At 42.9% G+C, this 27,220-nt stretch overlaps 1 protein-coding gene across 4 annotated transcripts in view; it reads right to left on the bottom strand.

Moving 5' to 3' along the window:
- CHRM3 (cholinergic receptor muscarinic 3) overlaps positions 1-27,220 on the bottom strand; it is a 1,211,018-nt gene that overhangs the window by 291,628 nt on the left and 892,170 nt on the right. For 3 of the 4 annotated variants that reach the window (XM_029593910.1, XM_029593908.1, XM_029593911.1), the window contains exon 5: positions 18,484-18,545. The exons of the other annotated variant lie outside the window; for it this stretch is intronic. The gene's annotated coding sequence lies outside the window, so the exon portion shown is untranslated. The remainder of the gene's footprint in view (positions 1-18,483; positions 18,546-27,220) is intronic. 4 annotated transcript variants of the gene reach the window in all.

The following is a 27,220-nucleotide window of genomic DNA, read 5'->3' as shown; positions in this document are numbered from 1 at the left end:
GATACACTATATCAACTGGCTCACCTTTATCTTCAAGTTTATTTATACCTTCAAAAAACAGGAGCAGGTTGGTGAGGCAAGACTTTCCTTGGTTAAATCCATATTGGCATTGTCCCATTAAACTATGCCTATCTATATGTTCAGTAATTTTGTTCTTTATGATAGTTTCTAAAATTTTGAATGGAAGAGTTGTCAGACTCACTGGTCTGTGGTTTCCTGGATCCTTATATAAAAATTGGCATTACATTGGCAACTCTCCAGTCTCCAGGTATCATAGATGATTCTAATGATATTTATTTATTTTATGTATTTAAAAACTTTTATATACCAACGTTCACAGATATATCACATCAGTTTACAGACATCATGGGTAATAATTATATGAACCAAATGGGAAGAATAAAGTTACATTAAACAGGAAATAAGAGAACTTGGGTGGTAGGAGAAAAACAGTGAAGTGTTACGGTACCTAAGAGCAGGTTTTTCAACAAATAGCAACATAGAAAAACAAGTAACTATAGTACAGATGTAGTAGTACGGACGTAGTAGTACAGATGTAGTAGTTTACACATTATCAAAAACAGGACCACAATCTCAATTTTCAGTTCTTTCAGAACTCTGGGATATATACCATTTGGCCCAGGTGATTTGCTACTCTTTAGTTTGTCAATTTGCTGTATTACATCTTCCAGTTTCACTGAGAATTGTTTCAGTTCCTCTGAATCATCACCTTTAAATATCTCTTCTGGCATGGGTATCTGCCTTATACCTTCCTCAGTAAAGACCAAAGGAAAAAAATGCATTTAGTTTTTCTACTATGGCTCTGTCATCCCTAAATGCCCCTTTTACCCCTCGATCATGTAATGGTCTAACTGACTCTCTCACAACTTTTTACTTCAAATGCATGAGGTTTTGCTTCCACGGCAAGCTTCTTTCAAATTCTCTCTTTACCCTCCTTATTAATGCTTTCCATCTAATTTGCCAGTACTTATATTGGTTCCTGTTTTATTCATTTGGATACCGTTTTCACTTCTTGAAAGATGTTATTTTAGCTATTATAGCCTCTCACATGTCACCTTTTAACCATGTTGGTAGTCATTTAGCCTTCCTTCCGCCTTTTCTAACACGTGGACTACATCTGGTCTGGGCTTCCAAGATAGTAGCTTTAAATAAGGTCCATGCCTGATGTAAACTCTTAACCTTTACAGCTGCTCTTTTCAGTTTTTTTCTAACCTCATTTTATCACAGTCAGCCTTCTGAAAGTTTAATGACTTCATAGTAGATTTCTATAGTGTCCTCCCTCTGTTATTAAGTCAAATTTGATCATGCTGTGATCACTATTGCCAAGTGGCTCCAACACTGCTACCTCTCACACAAACCCTGTGTTCCACTAAGATAGCTTCTCCTCTTGTTGGTTCATGTACCAGATGTTCCATGAAGCAGTTATTTATTTCATATAGGAACTTTATCTCTCTAGCATGTCCTGATTCACCAAGTCAATACTGGGGTAAATTAAATCACCCATTACTGCTGTGCTGCTGATTTTGTTAGCTTCCCTAATTTCTTTTACCATTTCATTGTCTATTTTATTCCCTTTTTCACCTGGAATTTCTATCCATAAAAATTCAACATTTCATTTTGTTTTCTGCAGAACTTTTATCCTGTTTGACTCAATGCTCCCTTCTACATAATGGGGTAGATTTTCAAAAACGGCGCGTTGGCGTACTTTTGTTGGCGCTCCAGGCGCCAACAAAAGTACGTGGGATTTTAGTAGATACGCGCGTAGCCGCTAAAATCCTGGATCGGCGCGTGCAAGGCTACCGATTTCGTGTAGCCGGCGCGCGCCGAGCCGCGCAGCCTACCTCCATTCCCTCCAAGGCCGCTCCAAAATCGGAGCGGCCTCGGAGGGAATTCGCTAACACCCTCCCCTCACCTTCCCCTCCCTTCCTCTACTTAACCCACCCCCCGGCCCTGTCTAAACCCCCCCACCTTTGTTGGGGGATTTAAGCCTCCCAGAGGGAGAAGTAAATCCCCGCGCGCCAGCGGGCTGCTGGCGCGCCTAGACGCAACCCAGGGGTGGTTCCGGAGGGCGCGGCCACGCCCCCGGACCGCCCCGGGCCGAAACCATGCCCCCGGGCCCGCCCCCGAAACGCCACGTCCCGCCACGAAAACGGCACACCACTCGGCCCCGCCCCCGACATGCCCCCCCCTCGGAAAACCCCGGGACTTACGCGAGTCCCGGGGCTCTGCGCGCGCCGGTAGGCCTATTGAACATAGGCGCACCGGCGCGCAGGGCCCTGCTCGCGTAAATCCGGGCGGATTTACGCGAGCAGGGCTCTTAAAATCCGCCCCCTAGTGTCACCCCTCCACCAATTTGATTCATCTTATCATTTCGATGTAATTTGTATCCTGGTATCACAGTGGCCCATTGGTTATACTCCTTGCACCAGGTCTCAGAGCTGCCAATTATATCTATCACTTCATTCAATGCTTAACTCTACCATCTTATATTTTAGATTTCTAGCATTTGCATTCAGATATTTCGAAGTTTGTTTTTTGTTTGTATTAACAACCTGCTTTTTAGTTGACAGGGCTAATTTGGAATCTTTCTGCTCTATCTGATCTTTAATTAAAGGCACCTAGTCCACTTTAGCATTTATTGCAACCTCTCTACTGGATGCCCTCATTTCCCTTTTCTGTTAATATCCTTCAAAGATAAATCATTCCAAACCATGCACTCCTGAGTGACTGTTGGCTTCCCCCTATCAACTAGTTTAAAAGCTGCTCTATCTCCTTTTTAAATATTAGTGCCAGCAGCCTGGTTCATCTTTGGTTAAGACGGAGCTCATCCTTTCTGGTTATAGCCTGCCCATTGCTTGAGCATAGCTCCTACACAATATTTATTTTATTTATTTAGATTATTTTTTATACCGAAGTATAGCGGGAAGCCTTCACTCCGGTTTACATTTGAACAACTTCATACATGGAACATTTGTAACATAAAAACATTAGTATTATAATTAACATCTCGGCTAAAGCAGAGTAATGATGAACATCATTAAATGACATAAAAAGGAAAGTATCTTAAAATTGGGTTTCCTGATGTACAAAGGGGATATTAGCTAAAGTGTAAGGAAAAGTCAGATTGGAGGTGAGGAGGGGTGAAGTTGAAAATTATAAGTGTAAGGACTGGGTAATTAAAGAGAGAGAGAAGGTTAAAGGTAAGTAAGGGAGAAAATAAAGAGGGGAGGAAAGAGTAGGTAAAAGTTTAAGCGGAAAGGAAGTATAGAGAGGAGGAGAGGGTTAGGATTCTTTCAAAGGCGAATTTCCAATTTCTGAGGGTGTACATCAAGTTCAGACTGAGAATGCTTGCTTAAATAGCCAGGTTTTAAGTTCTTTTTTGAAAGATTTGGTATCCCTTATTGAGCTTAAATATGTTGGTAAGGAGTTCCATTCTATAGGACCAGCTATAGAGAAAGCTCGATTCCTGGTGATAGATAATCTCGCAATATAGGATGTTGCTGAAGCCAGTGCACAATTACTGAAATGTTCCAATTTAGCAACTAGACAAAATAAAATTCCCCATTTGCTAGTTCATCTCTTAATTGGCTCAGCTCTCTTTATATCTTGCTTCTACCTTTTGCTTCCTTCCTAGCCTCTTAATGTCATGCTTTCCTTCCACATCCCAGTTCTCCATTTATTTATTTTATTTATTGGTTTTTATATACCGCCGTTCATCCTAGGATATCACGTCGGTTTACAGGAAAACAAAAACAAAACGTCAGAGCACTGTACATAGAACAAGGTAGTAATAATTATGAACTAGTATATAAATAACTAAGGGAAGAAGTAACGTTGTACATATAACAAATTAATAGTTAAGAAATAATACATAAATAACTAACAGTGAGAATAGCTAAGTAATTTAAACGGCAAAAACTTAAAGTAGAGGGAAAGGAGGGGGGAGGAAGGGAGAGGGGAGGGGGGAGTAGGAGGAGAGGGTTGGACGTGTTGGCGTATTTAAGGAAGTTGTATCATAGTGGAGGGAGAAAGTGATGGAAAATGTCTATTGTGCTTGCAAAGTGGGTAGAATGATGTGGGAAGGGGGAGCGGGAGGGATCAAGTGTAGGCCTGAGTAAATAACCATGTCTTGAGATTTTTTTTGAAGATTTTTGGGGACTGTTCAAGTCGTAGTTTGGTGGGCATAGAGTTCCATAAGGTAGGGCCAACTAGTGACAGGGCGCGAGCCTTTGTGGATGTATATTTATAGAGTTGGGGTGAAGGGGTTTGCAAGGTCGCCATGTATGGGTTTCTGATCGGCCTATTAGAAGTATGAAATTGTAAGGAGTTAGAGAACCAGTTCATTTCTGATTTGTGAAGGGCTTTGTGTATGAGGGTTAAAACCTTATATTGAATGCGATAGTGAATGGGTAGCCAATGTAATCGTTTAAGAATAGGTGTAATAAGCTCCTTTGAAGTAGTGTTGGTGAGTATGCGAGCGGCAGTGTTCTGTAGAATTTGTAACGGATTGATTGCATTTTTGGGTAGTCCTAATAGAAGAGCATTACAGTAGTCCATTTTAGAGAATACCATGGCTTGGAGTACGGTGCGGAAGTCAGTGAAATGTAATAGGGATTTAAGTTTTTTAATAGTATGGATCTTGAAAAAACATTCTTTCAGTATTGTATTGATATATTTTTTGAATGTCATGTTGTCGTCTAGTATGACTCCTAGATCATGTAACTGGTGGGAAAATTGGGTGTGGGGTAGAGTGATAGGCATTGTCGGCGTAGTATGAGAGGGTGTGGGAGAAGTTATAATCATGAGTTCAGTTTTGGAGGTATTAAGAGAAAGTTGTATAGAATTGAGTAGATTGTTGATTGCGTTGAGTGTGGTATGCCAGATATCAAGGGCTTTTGGTATGGAATCAGTGATTGGAATTAGAATTTGTACATCATCAGCATACAAATAGTGAGGTATCTTAAGGCTGGACAGGAGTTGGCAGAGGGGTAACAGATAAATATTAAATAGTGTGGAAGACAGTGAGGAGCCTTGGGGGACTCCATGAGCAAGGGATATTTCCTTAGATTCATGGTTGCCTAATTTGACTTTATAATTCCTATTGCTGAGGTATGAAGTGAACCAGTTGTGGGCTGTGCCAGTAATTCCAATTTCATCAAGGCGTTTGAAGAGTATCTGATGACTGACTGTATCAAATGCAGCCGAAATGTCTAAGATTATTAGCAAATGGGATAGTCCTTTGTCTAAACTTTTGATCAGGTAGTCAGAAAGTGAAATAAGGAGGGTTTCTGTACTGTGTAGTTTCTGAAAACCATATTGAGATGGGGATAGGATCAGATGCTCATCTAAATATTCACTGAGTTGGCGGTTGATAATTTTTTCTAATATTTTTGCAATGAACGGAATCTCCTTATCTCTCTCTCCCCCAACCTCCCAGTCTTTCATTCTCCCTCCAATCCAAACTCCACAATCTCTAGCCCCCTCCTTGATGTTCCCTTTACCTCTCAGTATTCTATCTCTGTTTCTTGCTTACCCAAACCTCCTAGCCCTTTATCCACCCCTCTTTAGTTTTCACCCCATCCCCTGGCCTCTACTCTCCCCTATTCCCAACTTTTCCCTCCACCCTGTTTCTCGCCAAGACCTGACGCTATCTTTCTGTTGTGTTATTAGCCCTCCACATTCCAGCTTCCTTCTCAGGCCTCTCTATGCCAGCAACATGGCAAACATGAGGACAGTAAAAGTGTGCAATAATTGTGTCTGTGGATGACCATCCACCTCCAGTCCCCATGTTATAGATTTTCTTTTCTAAACAGGAAGCACATACTGCAGGAGTCAGGAGAAGCAGCTGCATGGTCAGGAATCACCTCACTTTTTACTAGCCCCAGCTGTGCTTTGTGTGCCCTGCAGATTTGTGGCACTGCTGTTCCTGGCCTCCTTGGTAGCACCACTGTCACCGCGTCATAGTTGCTACAGGGCCAGGATTGCAGAGGGATGTGTGAGAGAGGCCAGACAGCTTGGAAGACTCCTAGAAGATCTGAAAGGCTTGGCTGCCTGATAAAGAAAACAGAATGCAATATACAGCTGACACATCTGAAAGATATTTCTTTCCTTATATACACTTCTTTTAAAAGACAGAATGGGATAGCATGTTGTGTAATCATTCAAGAATAGATGGTAGGCATCGGCATGCTGACAACATTTGCTCAGTTCTCCTTTTAGCATGTACTATACTTTCCACTACTTAAAAACTCTCAAAGTGTCTCTCCTATGATAGGTCACAGAAACTACTGCAAAACCCATTGTTACTTTTTCAGAAAACGATGAAATTAGACAATAGTATTATTATGATTGCAAACATAATAAACGCCACCAAAAGTATTGCAATTTAGTTTCACCCACATTCACGTTTGTGGGCTTCTAGGGTACAGGAAAAGCATCCTCATCCCCACATTCACTCTCTCATCTCAGGAAGGGCAAAGCCCAGTTCTATACTCACTCGCTCGGTTCCTGGAGCCTAAGCAGGGCTGCCAGAGGACCTTGCTCACTCTGTCTGCTTCTAGGGTGGGCATCGCCTGGCCACGCTCACTTGGACTCATCCTTTGCAGCCTCAGGAGGGGACGCCTCACCTGGTGTTTGTCACATGATGCAGGAAACTGAGTACAGCATGAGTTGGCCAATTTAAAAGTGGCTGCTGTAAAAACAGCCATACAGATCTCCCCTTTTTATACTTTGTTTTAGACCAGGGGTCACTTAAAAAACAATTCAGCAAAAATGCAGCTTTCAAAAGACCCCTCAGCAGGTAATGGGAAGTGTCCGGCCTAAATGAACATATTCAGTTCCTTATTAGAACGTAGATTTCCTAATGATGTTAGTATGGAAATAAATCTTCATGAGTTGTTACTCAGTTGTAGTTTGTTGTAACTAAGGATGTAATTTTCCAAGCCATTTATGCACCTAAAACATGGGTTAATGAACGTAAAAGAGCTGTTATAAATTTGTGTGTGTGTGTGGGGGGGGGGGGGGGGGGGGGGGTGTTGTGCGCATAAAAGTATATGCGAAATCTAATTTCATGCATACTTTTATGAGCACAAAAAAAATAGGTATTTGGGGGAGGGGGGGAGTCTTATGTGCATAAGTTTGCTTGGAAAATTGGAGTACCTTATGCATGCAGTTGCCATATTTAACCTGTGATGCACCGCAGTACCTTCCCTATACATCAAAAATGAATTACAACTTTGAAACTGCATATATGATACAAAAGTCACAAAAGCACATGAAGGCAGGTTATTAGTTTCATTTTTACACAGTAGCTTCTGCAACTGGAGAACTAATTACAAAGATCGGGAGCAAAACAGAGAGACAGCTAAAAGTATGTACCTATTATATTTTATCTCCAGTGCTGGCAGCTCAGTAGATCCACACAAATGGGCCACATGAAGGGGTAGTGCATATTGGGAGCTTTCCATGAAAGCCTTTGGGCATATGTGGCAAGGCATCCACATCATGACCCTGGACCAACTGTCACCCAAAACAAGATTAACAAAGACAGGAGAGATAAATAACTTCCAAGAAGACGGGGAGAGGTGATCTGCTGCCAGTTTCACTTCCTCTGATAAGAAGCAGACTTAACAGAAACAAACATACGGGGCTTCTTAGCTAAGGGTTGTTTTTATATTTTTCAAAAAAGGAAAAAGCAAACAATAAAAATCATTTTTACTAAAGGAATCTAATTTATCATTTTTAAAATGTATTATTTATTTTATTTCTACTGATAACAAAACAGTAAAAATGGAATAGGAAACAGATGATATACAATTATTCAGAGTAGTTAAATCATAAGCAGATTGTGATAAATTGCAGGAGGACCTTGCAAGACTGGAAGATTGGGCCTCCAAATGGCAGATGAAATTTAATGTGGACAAGTGCAAGGTGTTGCACATAGGGAAAAATAACCCATGCTATAGTTACACGATGTTAGGTTCCATATTAGGAGCCACCTCCCAGGAAAAAGATCTAGGAATCATAGTGGATAATACTTTAAAATCGTCTGCTCAGTGTGCTGCAGCAGTCAAAAAAGCAAATAGAATGTTAGGAATTATTAGGAAGGGAATGATGAATGAAACAGAGTGTGTCATGGTGCCTCTGTATCACTCCATGGTGAGACCACACCTTGAGTACTGTGTGCAGTTCTGGTTGCTGCATCTCAAAAAAGATATTGTTGCACTGGAGAAGGTATCGAGAAGGGCTCCCCTTTGAGGAAAAGCTGAAGAGGTTAGGGCTGTTTGGCTTGGAGTGGAGACGGATGAGGAGGGATATGATAGAGGTCTACAAAATCATGAGAGGTCTAGAACAGGGAAATGTGAATCAGTTATTTACTCTTTCCGATAATAGAAGGATTAGAGGGCAATTTATGAACTTAGAAAGTAACGCATTTAATACAAATTGGAGAAAACTCTGTTTTACTCAACGCACAATTAAGCTCTGGAATTTGTTACCAGAGGATGTGGTTAGGACAGATAAGGGTGAACTTTAAAAGCCCTATGCATGGCAAATCCGAGAGATACGTACGTGACTGGGATGTGCGCAGGCCACGCGGATTTTAAGAGGTTCGCAGCCACACACATATCTCCCGGTACGAACATTGGAAAAGATTTCATAAAAAAGGGCGAGCTGGGGGTGGGGTTTGGGCGTGGTGTGGGCAGGCTTGGTCAGCGCCATTATGTCTGAGTCATGCACAAGCACATGCTGGGATCCGACGACCACCTAAGTTGCTGCTGCTATGGACTGCGAGTAAGTAGTAAAATATAAAAATTAAGGGTAGCCAGCAAGATTTTAGGGGTCGGGGCTAGTAGGGTAAAAGGGAGGCAGGTTAGATAGGGGGTTTAGGAAGTCCATTCTAGGGGTGTGCATTCGTTTGCAACGTATTGGCAATCCGTAACGTATATGCCATATCCGTTGTATTTGTGGGGGTCACGAAACGTATGGCAAACCCCCACGAATACAACGTACCACTAATGAATAACCCCCCCCCCCTCCTGACCCCCCCCCCAAGACTTTCCAAAATCAGAGCAAAGTTTTAGCGCAGGTTGTACTTTACCAAAGTGGTAGATATCTGTGGCTCCATGGGATACAGTAAACTAATGACATGCAAATGGGCTCCTGAGTAAATAAAGAACACTAAAAGTGTGCTTTTCCCACTTACCAACCCTTTGCATGCTCTTGATCAGCAAATCCGCGCTACGCAAGAAGAGATACTCAAGCAAGGAACTCTCCACATGGAAATGAAAATCTCAACTGCCACTCATTTTCTAACCTCCAGGGAACTTCTGCATTTGGGATCTGTATCGAACACTTCCAGACATAATCTGAGCACTAACAAGGATCCAAGTGTTCTAGGCCGGGGTGGGAGGAGGGGGCTCAGTATCAGTTGGTGCTCCTCAAAATTTCCTAGCTTTGGCATGTGCTGAAGATGCTGCTGCCTTAACCCCACCTGTCAAGAGTTTCTGCAGTACTCACAGGGATTCCAGGCCAAGGGAAAAATTCCTCCTGGCTCACTGCAGCTTTCCATGAACACTAAGGGGCAGATTTTAAAAGCCCTACGCGTGTAAATCCAGCTGGATTTACGTGCGTAGGGGGGTTACGTGCAACAAGCCTATTTTGCATAGGCAGGGCGACGTGCGCAAGCCCCGGGACGCGCATATGTCCCGGGGCTTGAAGAAAGGGGCAGGGAGTGGGCGGTCCGGGGTGGGGGCATGGCCAGAGGCCTCCGTAGGGCCTCTGGGCCGGGAGATCGCGCGCTGGCACTTGGCCGGCGCGCACAACCTACGCCTGCCCAGAGGCAGGCGCAACTTGCATAACAAAGGTATGGGGGGGGGGGGGGGGGGGTTAGGTAGGGCTGGGGGCGGGTAGGTAGGGGAAGGGAGGGGGCGGAAGGAAAGTTCCCTCCAATTTCGGAGCGGCCTCGGAGGGAACAGGGAAAGCCATCGGGACTCCCCTAGGGCTCGGCATGCGCAAGGTGCACAAGTGTGCACCCCCTTGCACGCGCCAACCCTGGATTTTATAACATGGTTGCACGCACAAATATACACCCGCGCGTAGGTACGAAATTTGACCCTATGAGTGTTGGCCAGCAGGCAGAAGGGCAAGAGAGGATGATTGTGGGTACTGACCAGCAGCAGCGGGGTCTACCCATCTGCCTGCTCCAGATGGTAAGATTGGTGCCAGGAAAGGCCTATGGCACAGACAAGGAGCCACCCAAGATCTGAGCCTCTGACCTCACAAGAGGGCAGGGCAGCCAGGCTTTCCCCAAATATCCATTCCTGCCACAGATCTACATGTTTGTGAGTACCGTGAGAAGCTTAACTCCTGCTCTGACATAAGAGTTTTATTTTCCATGGTAAAAAAGGCACGCTTGGCTGCTTCCCATCTATCATGCCTCTCCTGGATCGCCTAGAATAGCTAATGCCCTAGCATGTAGTTTGCTGGGATAGACCCATCCCCAGCCCTCTTCCCTATGGGGTAAAGTAAGTGCACTTTGAGGGAGGGGACATTTTCAACGGACTTTTTTCCATGGGTAAATAATTGTTACTTGCTGAAATTCTTCAGAAATTTGTCTCTGCACGAGGCAATATTGAAAAACCATTTATGTGGGTTAAGTGGCTTTTACCATGTTAACTCGGTTGTATGAAATTTGTCCACCATATGCAGGCAAAAGTATGCGCACATTCTACAACTTTACCCGCAAAAACGGACCTTTTAGATATTTTTTTAAAATTAATTTCATTGCATTTTAAACAATCTTACAAAATAATTAATCTTGAAAAAAGAGAAAGCATGATGTTTAAAATCATCTAAATCAATATCCTTGTACAAAATAATACTTAGCCGGATAAGTATTATCCGGCTAAGTATTATCTGGCTAAGTCTAGACGTGCTCAATAGTAGGTCTAGACATACAGCCCGATCCAGTAAAGTCCGTGGGAGAGCGGACTAACGCCTGCTCTCCCGACGCGCGCACCGGCCCCTCGCCGGTGCGCGCGATCCAGTATTTAAATTAGGCGACGCGGTGCAAACGAGGAAAGGGAGGCGCTAGGGACACTAGCGCGTCCCTAGCGCCTCCTTTTTGACAGGAGCGGCGGCTGTCAGCGGGTTTGACAGCCGATGCTCAATTTTGCTGGCGTCGGTTCTCGAGCCCGCTGACAGCCACGGGCTCGGAAACCGGACGCCGGCAAAATTGAGCGTCCGGTTTTCGGCCCGACAGCCGCGGGCCGAATTAAAAAATTTTTTTTTTTTTTTTTTTTACTTTTTTTTACTTTTGGGGACCTCCGACTTAATATCGCTATGATATTAAGTCGGAGGGTGCACAGAAAAGCAGTTTTTACTGCTTTTCTGTGCACTTCCCTGGCGCCGGAAGAAATTAGCGCCGACCTTTGGGCGGCGCTAATTTCTTAGAGTAAAATGTGCGGCTTGGCTGCACATTTTACTTACTGGATCGCTCGGGAATACCTAATAGGGCCATCAACATGCATTTGCATGTTGAGGGCGCTATTAGGTGCCGCGGGTGGGCCGCGTGTTTTCCTCTCCTTACTGAATAAGGGGTAAGGGAAAACACGCGTCCAGAGCAGGGTGACAGTGCGCTCCGACGGAGCACACTTTACTGGATCGACCTGTTAGCTGGTTAACTTATCCAGCTAAGTATCAATGTCACTACTTAGCCAGATAACTTGCTAATTAGCACCACCCTAATCTGCTCATTGCCCGCACACTTTTTCTCTGGCTAAAATATAGCCATATAAGTGACTTATCCAGCTATCTAGTGGCCGCTTATTTTACCTGGATAATCATTTCCTGGTTGAATATCGGTCCCTATATTTATTTATTTAAAAGAAAATTATATGCCACTTACACACAGCTCTAGGCAGCTTACAGTTAAAACATACATAAAATATCGTTAAAACAAATAATCAGAATAAAATAAAAAGCTCTCATAAGATTTAACAATCAAATGCCTGCTGGAAGAAATGAGTAACAACCTTTTAAAGGTTTTTGTACAATCAGTGGTTTGCAACTCAAATGGCAAGGAGTTCCAACGCATGGGTCCAGCAACAAAGAAAAAATTCTCTCGTTATTCAACAATATGGACCTGACGGATCGAAGGGATGTCTAATACGCCTCTCTGTGAGGATCGCAGATTTCAACCTGGATTGTAAACATGGAGTAGCAGGTTAACCCAATAAAGGAGTCCAGTTTAAGCATCCTATGAACTAAGAGTGCAGTTTTGTACTGGATTTTCTGTTCAATTGGAAGCCAGCCTCAAAGAGCGAGGGGGCATTACTGAATCGTTTATTTAGTTTGATATATTAGTTATCACGGCATACTGCTGGTATCCTGATTCCAGGGACAGGAGTGGGGCTGGATGCTGACGAGGTTGGCTGATGGAGGACAGGAATTAGGTACCTTCCAGCTACCTTTCCCTTGGGTTGAGCCCTCAGGAGCTAGTGGGTAGCAGGATTTAGACAGGAATAGACACACATACACACACCAGGAACTAAAAGGTGCCCACAGGAGCAGGACAAACACGCAGCTGGACTGGGACAGGAGGATGCCGACTAAAAGTAGACAGAAAAGGACACAAGACAAAACAGGAAAGGACAGGACAAATAAGCCAGGGCAGAATACATGGCCTGAAAGTAGGACCAACGTAAGGCCTCAGAATAGTGCCAGAACATGAACATATTGCCAGAGTTTGGGAGAGCAGGGAACAACATAAAAACAAAACAGGACCAAGACTGGGATCCAAATTCTGACAGACATAGGAAAGACAAAGAAGGAACAATAATATAAGGGAAGACAAATAAAGCTAAGAAACAAGGATACAAGAATACAAGGCCAAAAGCAGTTCTTTAGCAGGAACAGGAATTGACATCAAGCAGTGGCATTGAGCAGGGTGTCAGGCAGGCTTATATGTGAGGCAGCACAGAACATGGCAGTCAGCAAGACCTCCAAGCCATTAAGTGTGGAAAATTAGAAAGCAAGTACACATGGCCCACTGAGGAACTCAAATGGCAGGAGGGAAGAATTGCCGACAGACCCTCGCATTAGTTGCTATATGCTCAGAGTTACTTTCAATACATATAACATTTGAAGTGCTGAAAAACGGAATATAAAAATTTAAAATAATAATAATAATCATCATTACATTCCAGTCAAAATATGTGTGCTATAAAGAACCATGGAGCAGATTTTAAAAGCCCTACGTGCGTAAATCCAGCTGGATTTATGCGTGTACGGGGGTTACGCGCGCCGAGCCTATTTTGCATAGGCCCGGTGAGGCACGCAAGCCCCTGGACGTGCGTATGTCCCAGGGCTTGAAAAAAGGGGTGGTGCATAGGCGGTCTGGGGCGGGGGCATGGCCAGAGGCCTTTGTAGGGCCTCTAGGCCGGGGGATTGCACGCTGACACTTGGCCGGTGCGCACAACCTACGCCTGTCCGGAGGCAGGCGCAACTTGGAAAACAAAGGTATGGGGGGGGGGGGGGGTTAGGTACGGCGGGGGGTCGGGTTCGGTAGGGGAAGGGAGGGGAAGTGGGGGGGGGGGGTGGAGGGAACAGGGAAAGCCATCGGGGTTCCCCTAGGGCTCGGCGCGCGCAAGGTGCACAAGTGGGCACCTCCTTGCGTGTGCCGACCCCGGATTTTATAACATGCGTGCAGCTGCGCGCGTATCTTCTAAAATCGGGCGTAGATTTGTGCATGCCGGGGTGCGCGCAAAAATCTACGCCCGCGCGTAGGTATTAAAATCTGCCCCCATGTGTACTCTTAATCTGGCAGAAGAGGACAAATTTTCAAGAACCATTCTGAAAACTTTCTGCCCTCTCAGCAGGTAAATACGCACAGGGATCACCAACAAGTGTATTTTTACTCTCAGAAAAAGCAGGCATGCTTGGAGGGTGAGCTTGAGGGAGGCAGTGTAGCCTGGTATTGTAGATACAAAACATGCAGTTTTGTATCTACAATACCAGGTTCATTATTTTGAAGGGAAAAAGTATCCACAGGACAAAAAAAAATACAGATGCATATTTCTGTAGATGCTTCTCTCTAGGTTATTTTCAAAGAGAAAGTGTGCGCATACATTTTCTTTAGAACTGGTGCAAAGTCTGCAGGCAAAAAGTACCTCTAAATGTTGAACTGACATCCAAACAATTGAAAATTGTCCCTTGTATGCCTATGATGTGCATCTTTTCCTTACTGGCAATTTATTCTGCAGTCATTAAGGGACGTCTAATGTTTAATCAGTGGAATATAGAACTAAGATGTCTACATATTGAAGAATGCTAGCACAAGTGCAGGCATTAACACGTGTTAGGCAATTTTCAAGGATGTAAATAATGATTCAGATGGGTAAATTGGTTTGTATAACTACTGCATGCCTATTCAGCAAAAAAGTATGAGCAGGATTCCACAGTGTATGCAATTTTAGTCATGGTGAAAAGAAGCATTCTCGGGGTTGTGTAGGTCAGAGGAGTAACACAAAGAAAAAAAAGAATGGATTATCTTACAATATAGGCATAAGAAACAAGGGGCAACCTAACAATAGATATATAATGTTTAAAAATGAAAAAACACTGGTCTAGTAGCTATTAAGTGTAGTGAATGAACCCGTGACTATAACTTTATAGTCACCCAGTCCATTCTATCATTCAACTTTCTACAAAGTCAGTTTACTTAAAACATATTAGTGTTGTGAATATTCCTCTACCAAGAGCAAATAATAAAGTGGTATCACAAAACACCCTTGAAAGTAAAAAAGAATTCAAATGGTCCCAACACCAGTCAGTGTTTCGTAGAAGTACTGCATCAAGGGGAAACAACTTATGTTAATCCATGTGCTGCATGCTTTCTCCCGGACAAAAATTTCTAAATGAAACTGGAAACGTCAATGAAATTTCCTGTTTTGTTACATTTCATTTTGAAAAGAAAATGGAAGAAAAAAAAAGAACAAAATTGTGTTTTGTTTTCATTCCATTTTCAATAAAGCAGCCACGATTTGGGATACTACCCACTCAGTACAGGAGTGGTAGGACTTCTCCTTTGAACCAGAGTCAGATACATGGATACAGAGAGAAGATACTCATCTATAATTTCTGTTATGGTACAGTGGACATTGATTTAAATTTGATTGACTTGGTAAATTATAATTTAAACAACCTTGTTCTGTGTCCTGTTTCATCTGTGGCTCAAGTCAGCATCACTACAGAAAAATCATCAGATACACTGCAACAGATTTACATCACCACCTGGGCCATAAGCAATAGCTTCTCCCCGCAGAAAGAACTCACCCTTGGGGTAATTCAAGCAGTGAAGACAGCCCCAGTGATATAAATGATTTTTGTGTGCTCTTAAAGAGTAATGTCACTTCAAAGAAAAGGGCTACACACAGATGGAAGTAATCACTGATCCACTGAAAAGAAAAAAAAACCCTCTATAAAAAAAACAAAACAATTTTTTTGTTTTTGAATACAAGATGTAACCATCCCAGTTTGGCCAGGGCTCAGATAGTTGAGAGTTCTCAATCTCAGCCAAAAGCTGAAAAAGGAAACCCCTTAAGTAGGGTTTTCCATCAATTTCTCATACAACATGGATTCTATAGTAGCTTGAGCCTAACCATTGCATTGATAGTTTTTAGAAGAAAGAATGCTCTATAACAAGAAATCATAGTATGAGACACCAAGAGAGTAGACTCAGGAGGAGCAACAGGAAGTATTTCTTTAAGAAAAGGGTGGAGGATGCATGGAATGACCTCCGAGGGTAGGTGGTGGAGACAGAAACAGTGACAGAATATAAGAAAGCATGCACTAAGCACATAGGGTTCCTGGTTTTAAATAAGTGAGGTGAAACGAAAAACAACAACTATACCAGGAATGAAAATGGGCAGACTAGATGGACCTAAAGGTCCTTATTTGCCATCATGTTTCTATGTTTAGTTCTAAATTTGAACTCCCTTTTCTCCCTAACATACAAACAAAGAGGTTGATATTCAAAGGGATGTATCCAGGTTACTTCTGATTTATCCATATAAATGCCAAGTTTTGAATACCTTTGCCACTTATTGCGATACATTTTATCTGGATAAGTCATTATCCAGATAAAACTCAACCAGTTAACTTGGAGGCATTTTGGGAGTGTTTCAGGGTGGAGCAAACCCAGTCAAATAACTTATTCGGCAAACTCTGATATTTAGATTTAACCAAATAAGTTATTTGGCTAAGTTTAGACATGGCCAAGAACAGAGTTAAATATATCCTTGATAACAGGATGCATGTGTAGGGAAAGGTAGCATAAGCTATAAGTTTTACCACTAGAGTATTGCTTTGACAGCGACGCTGTAATTTATGCGACCAGTGTTGCCATCAGAGAAACACCTGGACACACTGGGAGCAGGACACAAGATCTGAGGTCTCAGTTGCCCTTAAAGTTTTGGGTGGGGGTTGCTGGTGGGGCAGGAGGATACAAGTGAACTTGGCAGGGGTGGGATAAGAGTATCCGATACATGTATGCATTACAAGTGCCTGTGTAATTTGCAGTTGTGCGAGCTATTTGAAAATTTCTCCTCCGCAGAGCGGGATAATGTCTGCCCATCTCTAGTACTTTTGGAACCACTCTTGTCTCCAAATACTGATCAAACAGTACTGAAACCTCTCTAAACTCCTTTAACATCCAACAGTTTATCCAGTCTGGACTAATTTCATTTCTCCACTTTCAATTTAGCTGGCTCCATGTCATGTTTTTACTTTTGGATTTCTTTTCATTTTCTTTTTGTGTTTCATACTTCCCCATCCCTACTATGAAAACAAAACACCTGATAGAAGATAACTTTCCGTTATGGAGTTTTTATACATATCCTCTATTAACAGCCATTTAGGAAGGCAGGATAATTCCAATAATAGGATCATTTCAACACTTTAAATGGACATGTTTCAGTATAAATGTACCAGGTAAACTTAGTGCATTAAAGATGATAGCAACCACAACCAAAACACAATACAATGGAATCATTTCATTACTTGGGAAATAACTTTTCAACAACCTTTTCATGCATCCTTGACGTAAATGCACTGCATCTCCTCCCCATCAGTAAAGTACAACACGAATCACAGTTCTGGGGGGTTACGAATGAATACTATACACCTCAGGTGAACAAACAGCACCAATGGTAAAGTGCCTTCAGTCACCTTATAAATTCAATAAACTGGCAATACATGCACAGGTTGTTGAGTCTTAGCATTATTATAAGAAGACTAAATGAGAAAAACTAGGGTCTATTATTTGACAGAGATGTTTAAACTACTTTTTTCTGTTGTTTATTTTAATATTAGAAAATTAGTCATATTGATATACGACCATAATTAAAATTAGCAGGACTATAATATCATCACATATCTCTAAGTGACAGAGCTTTGAAAAGTCTACTGTATTCTACTGGAGCAATTTCAGTAAAAGCATTTTTAAAAGACGGAACATATTCTCGACCTCCAGTAATTGGCACAAAGATGAATTAACATATTATTTGCTGTCAATAAACCTAATGGACATGACATTAAAGGAACAAAATAATTACCAGTGGGTATCTAGAAATATTCAAAAGAAATCTTATCAAGACAAAACAAATATCATTTTCAATCCAACACTAACAACATACTTCCTGGAAATTACTATGGAGATGACATCACAGAAAAATTCTCACCATAGAAAACAAATGTGCAACTAAGGAGTCCGAAACTATTGCTACTAACAGAAAAGCCACGTCATGGAAAGGTCAAATGTATCAAGCCCATGCAAAAGGGAGAATTGTGTATTAGTGACAGGAATAATTAGATATTTTTGAGGTGTTGGGGTATTTTTTGTTGCCTTCCATAAATGGGCAATCTAGCTCAACAGGAGTTTTGAAAAATGCCTTTACAAGGAAGCCTGGAATAGGCTTAAATCGCAGTAACAAAGCAATATTGCACTCAAATATTAATCAAGACTGAAAAAGAATCTCAGCAGAACACACTTTCTGCTAAGGGCAGGATTACCAGCTCAAGACAGAGTATGCATAAATAATCAGAAACTGAAAAACAAAGCAAACCTGAGAGATGAGAAGTAAATGTGTGTGACTAAATGAAACTGAGCTGAAATATACCAGAAAGCATGACACAAGTAAAATTCATCCAAAAAGTCCTGTGTCAAGGGTAATTGTAAGGATTTGCTACTGTACTTAATCACAACCGTCTTTATCAAGGGTGAGCCAAACTTTCTGGTCAGTTATTACGCAGGGAGCTGTTTCAGTGTTCATAACCAAAGCGACTGATAAATAGCCCACACATTCCTCCCCTTTTAATTATGGTGCATATTCCTTAAGCATTCCTCTTCACAACACAGAAGTCACAGCTCTTAGGGAGATGAGAATAGCAGCTGATGCAGCTTACCTTCCTAAATGCTGCAGAACCATGCGATAGATGTCATCAAAGCAGGCTTGCGACCTCAGTAGCTGAGAAAGTAAAGAAAAAGGAAAGAAAAATAAAAGAAATGAAGAATGCGTACTATTCTCATGGGTGGACAGAACTTGTCAAGCCTCAAAACTCATGCTAATGCAGAACCCTGAAATACCGGTTGCATGTAAAAAAAAAAAAAAAAAGAGAACTGAAAATAGTTTTGCATAAAAATGCAACCACTCCTCAAGAAGTCTTCAAACAAATTACCATTCTAAAGATAGATCATATCATAAACTACAGTACATAATTTCACAATGTTGAATGTATTCTAATCACAAATAAAAATATAGTACTGACCTATTTTAAGGTTTGGCAAGTCTTCAACATGCAAGCTGTGGATCTACTGCCACTGGAGCTTGTTTGGTGAGCTATACATTTGCTTGCTGTATAATGTTTTTCAGGTTCAACAGTGCTTGTCAAAGCTGCATTAGGCCCATCTTCTTCCAGCTGACTGAGCCAGGAGGAATAGCCAGGATTGGTTAGACTATATACTAGGGGTGGCCAACTCTTGCTTCAAGAGCAAGAAACAGGCCAGGTTTTCAGGATATCCTCAATGAATATGCATAGCACAGCCTCCATTATATGCAAATCTATCTCAAGCATATTCATTGTGGATATCCTGAAAACTTGGCCTCTTTGTGACTCTTGAGGACTGGAGTTGGCCATCCCTGTATAAACTATAGCTTCCTCGCTATGCTTTGCTTCCTGCTGGTAAAACAGATCTTCTTAGACTGCTCAGCTGTTACTGGCTTTATTCATATCTTGTGTTCTAGAACAGGGGTTTTCAACCCAGTGCTCAGGATACAAATAGTCAGTCAGGTTTTCAGGATGTCCACAACAAATATGCATGACATAGACTTGCAAACATTGCTTCCACTGTATGCAAATCTATCTCATGCATATTTGTTGTGGACATCCTGAAAACCTGACTGGCAAGGTATGTCCCGAGGATTGGGTTGAGAACCCCTGTTCTAGAATGTGGATCCCTACTTGTTCCTTTTGATCTTGATTGGACTGACTTTTTTCCCTCTCTTCCTTACATGCTTCCACATAGACAGACTCCTCAGTTTTGATCCAAGCCTTGACTTGAATCTGTATTTGCCTGCTGGACTTAGCTCATGTGTCTTCAAGCATTGTTTGCAGCTTGACTGCCTGTTCAGTGCACATTGTTGACTCTCTATCCCTTGGAATAATATTTATTAGTTTGTACCTGGCAGAATCACTATGCAGATGTAAATATTGCTGGCCGTTTGGATATGATGAAGGACCTGATAGCAGCTATCCACAATATACAAAGCCAGTTCTATCACTTATAATCGCAGATGAGCTCAGTATTGACCCTTGCACTGGCAGATATAATCCATGGTGCTGTTTTTAGGAGTAGTCTTACTTCCCCTCCTTAACCTGTGCCTAGCCTGGTCCACCTTAAATCCCACAGAGGGAGAGAGCTCTGTGGGTGGCACTCTGCTGAGCAGGTTAGGAGGAAGAGTCCAGCTCGGATCAGGAGGCCACCACATTTCCAACAGTAGGAGCTCCTGACCCTCTTTGAGAAGTTGTGCTGTGAGTATACTGCAAAGGTAAACAGTTACTGATAGAATTATTTGCTGATTATATTAATAAAAGTTGAACTTGCATGAGAAAAGGCTGGAGTCAGCATTCACTCAGTCATCCTCACCTATGGTGTTGGAAGTGAGATTTTTTTCTATGTTTGGCACAAGAAAAAAAAAATAAACCTAAGTCTCCAAGGGGAGAACAGAAAAGCAAAAAAAAAAAAAAAAGTTTGTGTAACCCTGCCTAAGTTATGGGGCTGGGGCCAGAAGAAAAGTGCTGCTAGGGCAGTAGAGTATTGAAACTTTGAAGTTTGATAACTAAAAGAAGAGCACAAAAGAAAAAAAAAAGGGAAATTGTCTTTAAATTAGAGAGTGGTCTGTGGGGCCTCTAGGGAGGTCAGGTTTAGGTTTACAGCAGGCAAAGTAGGCAAGCTTTGCCTGGATTTAGGGCTCATACTCAGTGACTTGCTACAGGAAATGCAGGAATTTTTTCTTTTTTTTTACTTTGGTACAGAAGAAAAAAAAAGAGAGAAAGTAGTGGTACAGAGAAGCTGTGGATTTGACAGGGTATAGTCCTGGCAGAAAAGTGAAACTTCCAATGTGTGACAGGGTGTAACCCTCCCGCAACAAGCTGTGACTATTAATAGACAAGGGAAAGCATGAGTGGAGTAAATATGCAAGCATTGGTTCAAAGCCTTCTAGAAGGGCATAAACAGCTGCTGGAAAGTACCCTGAAATACCAGAGTCTCTGGAAAAATACCTGGAAAAAACAGAAATAGACTGGGTATATATAACTGCCAGTATGACGAAAATAAAAACCAGGACAGGACTCTGTACAGCTGAAAGCAAAGAGAACACAATAGCTAAATAAGAGGGTTATTTTCTAACCCTATCGAACACGAAAAGCTGGTGGCGATAAGGTAAGACCCCTTATCGCTGCCAGTAGTGCGCCCAATAGCACCGCCTTTCATGATGACGCTATTGGGTGCAAAGGCCGGCAGCGATAACACCGCGGTGATGCGATCGCTGCCAGCTTTTGCAGGCCCGCCCCCCGCTTCGCCCCCCCCGTCTCCCGTTATCACGTGATTCAGGAAAGCGTGCGAAGATAGAAAATCCAGCCCTAAGTCTCATGTCTGCTCTATCCGTCAAAGGGACACTGCTTTGGAGGAAGCTGGAAGCAGCAAGGCATCTGACATCAGACTAGATCCTGACTGTCAAGAGCCCACAGTGAAGCAAACAAATGGAGAAGAGAGTGCCATGAGGAACCAGATGTTCTGGGAAGCACACTGAGCACAGGTTTGTCTGGCAGAAATAAAGTTGGATGCAGAGGCTGTACAGCAGCTGAGTCACCTGACTGCTTCTCGATCCTTCAGAGGAACTTCACCTCAGAGAAAGCTGAAAACAGCAAAGGGGTGGGAGCCAAAATAGACCCTGAGTTGCAAGAACAGCTTGTATACCAGGTAAAGGAACTTGCAATAAAGCCAGTCATCTGGGGTAGCCAGAGTACTACAAGAGCAGGATGAGAAGCTTTCTTGTCTTCAGAATAATGTTTCTGCTAAGAGTCAGTTTCAAGATTCTTTGGAAAAAGAGCTCCACGTCTGAAAAGAGAATTGAGAACTAAGAATTTCATAAGAACATAAGACGTTACCATACTGAGACAGATCAAGTGTCCATCAAGCCCAGTATCCTGCTTCCAATAGTGGCAAATCTGGGTTACAAGTACCTGGCAAATACCCAAACATTAAGTAGATCACATGCTACTAATGCCAGTAATAACAGTGGCTATTCCGGAACAGCTAAATTTTAAATCCCCTGCACGCAGAGAAAACGAGGGTTATGGTGCGGCTGGGCCTTGTGTGCACTGCGCACATTTTAGAAGAGGCCCAGCCATGCACGTAACCCCTGTCACATACACAAGAGCCAGGCCTCTATCAAGGGGCGGTCCTAGGGGGCAGGGAGGGGCAATCCAGGGGTGGGGCGGGGTGGAGGCCACCAGTACAGCGGCCATTTTCCGGTGCTGGCTGCTGGTGCACGATCCCCAAGCACAGCAGCAAATGGCCCCTGTACCAGCAGCCTTCAGCTCCGCCCCTCCCTGCTCCCGGGACCGCCCCTTGATAGAGGCCTGGCTTTTGTGCACATAACAGGGATTACATGCGCGGCCGGGCCTTTTCTAAAATGCGTGCAGCACGCGCAAAGCCCAGCCATGCACATAACCCCAGTTTTCCCGGGGACGCCGGAGGAGAATGGCAAGATGACGCCGCAGCAGCCAAACTTCCATCAACCAAAGAGGGAGTCGCAAAAGAGGTAAGGTGGGCGGAGTGGAGATGTCGGGCAGCGACGGTCGCAACACCGGCACACACACATGATTGCCTGATTTTATAACATGCGCGCGCAGGTGTGCGCAAGGTGGTGCACAATTGTGCACCTTCCGCACGCCAAGCCACGCTGCCTTCCCCTGTTCCATTCCCTCTTAACTAATCTTCCCACCCCTTCCCCTAACCTTTCACCCCATAGCCCTACTCTAACCCCCCCACAATTTCTTATCTCACCTTTTGCGCACACCAGCAGCCTGCCGGCACGCGATCCTCCAACACAGCCACAAATGACTGTTGTGTCGGAGGCCTCTGGCTCTGCCCCCGCTCCTGGACTTCCCCGCCCCCAGACCGCTTCTTTAGTAAAGCCCAGGGACTTAGACGCGTCCTGGGGCTTTACGCGCATCGCTGGGCCTTTATAAAATAGGCCTGGCATGCGTAGAGCTTTTAAATTTCGGCCCATACCTTTTGCGTCTGCCTGGAAGCAGGTGCAGGTTGCGCGCGCCGGCAGCCTGCCAGCACGTGATCCTCCGACACAGCGGCAAATGGCCACTATGTCGGAGGCCTCTGGCCCCGCCCTGAACCTTTAGTAAAGCCCTGGGACTTAGACGCATCCCGGGGCTTTACGTGCGTCGCTGGGCCTTTATAAAATAGGCCCGGTGCGCTTAAGGCGATTTACACGCATAGAGCTTTTAAAATCCGGCCCATACTTTAGTTTGGTGTTCACCAAAGAAGGCTCTGGAAATGGACTGTTACAAATTGACAAAACCATGGTTGGAAATGAGATAGATGCAACCTCATTTACAGAAGAGAATGTATGGGAAGAGCTAGAAAATCTAAGTGGACAAAACCATGGGACCGGATGAAGTACAGCCCAGGATAGTAAGGGAGCTCAGAGATGTGCTGCAAGACCTGTTCAGTAGATTCATGGAAATGGGAGTGGTGCTGCAAGACTGGAGATGAGTAGTGGTGGTCCTGCTCCATAAGGCTGTAGCTGGGAGGAGGCAGGAAACTATAGATCAGTTAGCCTCACCTCGGTGGTGGGAAAATTAATGGATACTCTACTGAAGGAAAGCATAGTGAATTACAATCTGGTAGGTTGCTGGACCTGAGGCAGCATGGATTCACCAGGGGAAGGTCCTGTCAGACAATTATGATTGATTTTTTTTGTTTGGGGGACTAGAGAATTGGATCAAGGAAGAGCATTCAATGTGATCTTCTTGGATTTCAGCAAAGCTTTTTATATGGTCCTGGATAGTAGGCTGGTGAATAAAATTAGAAACTTGGGAGTGGGCACCAAGATGATGAAGTGAATTACAAACTGGTTTACTGACAGGAGACAGTATGCAATGGTAAATGGAACCTATTCTGAAGGGAGAATGGTGGTAAGTGGAGTGCCACAAGGATCATTTTTGGACCAGCTCCTTTCAGTACCTTTGTGAGCAACATTGCAGAAGGGATAGAAAGTAAAGTTTGTCTCTTTGCGGATGATACTAAGATCTGTAGCAGAGTAGACACACCTGAAGGAGTGTAGAAAATGAAAAGTGATTTAAGAAAGCTTGAAGAGTGGTTGAAGACTTGATAGCTGGGATTCAATGCCAAGAAGTGCAGAGTCATGCATCTGAGGTGTGGCAATCCAAAAGAGCTGTATGCAATGTGGGGGGTGAGTGGGGGGAGTCTAATGTGCACAAGTTGGGAGAGGGACCATAGGGTGAAAATGTCTGGCATACTAAAGGTGGCGAAGTAATGTGACAAGGTGATAGCTAAAGCCAGAAGAATACTGGGCTGCATAGAGAGAGGAATAACTAACAGGAAAAAGGAGGTGATAATGCTTTTGTACAGGTCCTTAGTGAGGCCTCACTGGAGTATTGCATTCAGTTCTGGAGCCCATATCTCAAAAAGGATAAGGTCAGGATGGAGGTGGTTCAGAGAAGGGCGATCAAAATGGGGAGGGGGCTTTATCATAAAACTTATGAGGAGAGGCTAAAGGATCTAAATATGTACACCCTGGAAGAGAAGAGGTGCAGAGGAGACATGATACAGACCTTCAGATACCTGAAATGTTTAAATTATGCCAAACTTCAAACCTTTTCTGTTGGAAAGGAAACTGTGGAACTAGGAGGTCATGAAATGAAACTCCAGGAGAGACAACTTAGAACCAATATCAGGAAATATTTCTTCTCAGAGAAAGTGGTGGATGCCTGGAATGACTTTCCGGAAGACATGGTGAGGACGAAAACTAAAGAAATTTGAAAGGGCATGGGATAAACACTCAGATCCCTAAAGGCTAGAGGTTAGAAATGAAGAAAAGGGTGTAAGGGGTTAACTTGCATGGAGTGGCAGGTCTTACCCTTAACAGAAGGCATGGGGATTACTACCCTTACAGATGAATTTTCAAAGGAGTTATGCACGTAAATGCAACACACTATTGTTGGAATTTTCAAAAGCCATTTACTCGTGTAAATCCTTTACTTACGAGTGTAAATCCTATGGACAATTCAATGGTATATTGTGCAACAATTTTCAAAAGCCAGCTTACTTGAATAAAGTGCATGAACACGAGTAAAACCCAATTTTATACATGTAAGTGCTTATAAAAATCAGGTCCTTAATCAATTAGCTTTGATGCTTTTGAAGCAACTGCAACATTGTTCACTGCTTTGACGGGGATTGGGGGGGGGGGGCAATTGGCAAAAAGAGGAATAGGATTCAGACGACAGCCAATGCTGGGCCCTGATTTTTACCATCTGGGGTATTGATATGCAGACATTATGGAAAAAGCACAGGACTGCTTCTATGACCAAGCGCAAAACACATTCAAGCAGCATTGTCTGAATTATCAAGAGGGCTGCTCACCCTGTAAAAATATTTTTAGCAGTAATTATTTTTAATAGGTTTGGTTTTGATTGTAAATATTACTACCCTTAACATAAGGCTTGGGGTAACCTGCACAGAGCGGCAATTACTACCATAAGAAACTTGCTGAGCAGACCAGATGGAACATTTGTCTTTTTCTGCTGTTATGTTACTCTGTATGATTTACGCTCTATCAGGTGAACTTTCAAAGGAGTTACATGCTTAAATGTAACATATTATCGTAGTAATCTTCAAAAGCCAAATACTTAAGCGAGTAAATACTATGGAAAATTCAATGGCTTATATTGTAGCAATTTTCAAATGCCCACTTCCACAAGTAAAGTGCATTTATACATGGAAACCTGAAGGTTTGTGTATGTTGTGAATTTAAAGTTTAAACTAAAAGGGACACGCACCGAGGCCATTGTCAGTATCACCAGTTTGTTCTCATCTCGCCCAGGCAAGGGCTAGGATTTCTTAAACCCCTAATTTATATATCTTCCTTTACCCCTGTTATCCCCAACCTGCTCAGCAAGTTTTTACGCGTGTAAATGTTTTTAAAAATCAGGCCTTATATTTCTCAATCATCTTGGATTTGGTAGTATCAGAGTGGTATGACACAGCAACCACATGGAATCAGAGGAAGATATCTTGCTTGTCCACGTTTTGCAGTCAAAACTGCTTATCAGATCTAGGAGAGGAAAAGTTCCACGTTTTTGAAAACATTCAGCAAGAGAAAATCTGTGGGGCAGCAGTAAAGACTACCATAAAACTACCTGCTAAACAGGCATCATTTCAAAACCTTTTGGTTAATATTGCAGCAGATGGCCTTCCACCGAATAAAGTCTATGATTTCCCAATCAATCTTCAGCCTGGGAAAGAAATTCCCTTTGGGAGAATTTATTCTATATTAGAAAGTGAGTTGAAGCATCTGACTTGTGAAAAGGGCTTCATCTGACCCTGTACTTTGCCTGCAAGGGCAATCATTTTTTGTTTCCAAAAGGAGGGTTCCTTATACCCTTGTGTGGACTATCAAAACCTAAATATGTTCAGTCTGCAACAGATATCTTTTGCCATTCACCTGAATGCCTTCATTTGACATGAGTCTTGACTAAATTAGACTAACAAAAGGCCCATACATTGATCTGGATTTGGAAGAGTGGCAAATAGGAGATTACTTTCTGGATCCAATATAAACACACATTGGACTTTTAAATGCATCTTCTACAGTTCAGGACTTTTGTAAATGACAACTTTCATGAAATGGATTAAATTGTAGTCACCTATTTTTATTTTTCCAGAGGGACCCATAAAGCAAAAATATTTTCTGCACCTAATTTTAGATCATCTTAGAGAAGCATAAACTGTTCTCAAGATTAGAACATTTTGAATTTGATAAGCCCACCACCACATTTTTGGGCTACTTCATATCACCTGACAAACTGCCCATGGACTCACAAAAAACTAAGGCCTAGGTTGGGGATAACAGGGGTAAACTAAGGCCTAGGTTGGGGATAACAGGGGTAAAGGAAGATATATAAATTAGGGGTTTAAGAAATCCTAGCCCTTGCCTGGGCGAGATGAGAACAAACTGGTGATACTGACAATGGCCTCGGTGCGTGTCCCTTTTAGTTTAAACTTTAAATTAACCACATACACAAACCTTCAGAGTGCAGTGTCTCTTATGCACGCCAAAGGCTATTCAGAAAACTTTTTCAATTATCTCCTTCTTGTTTCCTCTTGACCCCCCCTTGCAGCCCAGAACACATTCATGTGAACCATTATCCCATTCTTAAAATACCCCCACTTACACGGTGGAAGCAGGATTTGCACACACATGCATGCATCCATTTTAAATAGGGCGCTTAGGTACCCGCTTCCAGCCTATGTTATACCATACACGCATATGCACGTGTATGTAATATAAGGGCCGGGACCATTATAGGCGCATAT

The sequence above is a fragment of the Rhinatrema bivittatum genome, chromosome 3, assembly GCF_901001135.1.
Source record: "Rhinatrema bivittatum chromosome 3, aRhiBiv1.1, whole genome shotgun sequence".
NCBI lineage: Eukaryota > Metazoa > Chordata > Amphibia > Gymnophiona > Rhinatrematidae > Rhinatrema > Rhinatrema bivittatum.
Note: the sequence above shows the minus strand (reverse complement) of the source record. Positions and strands in the feature narration are given on the sequence as shown.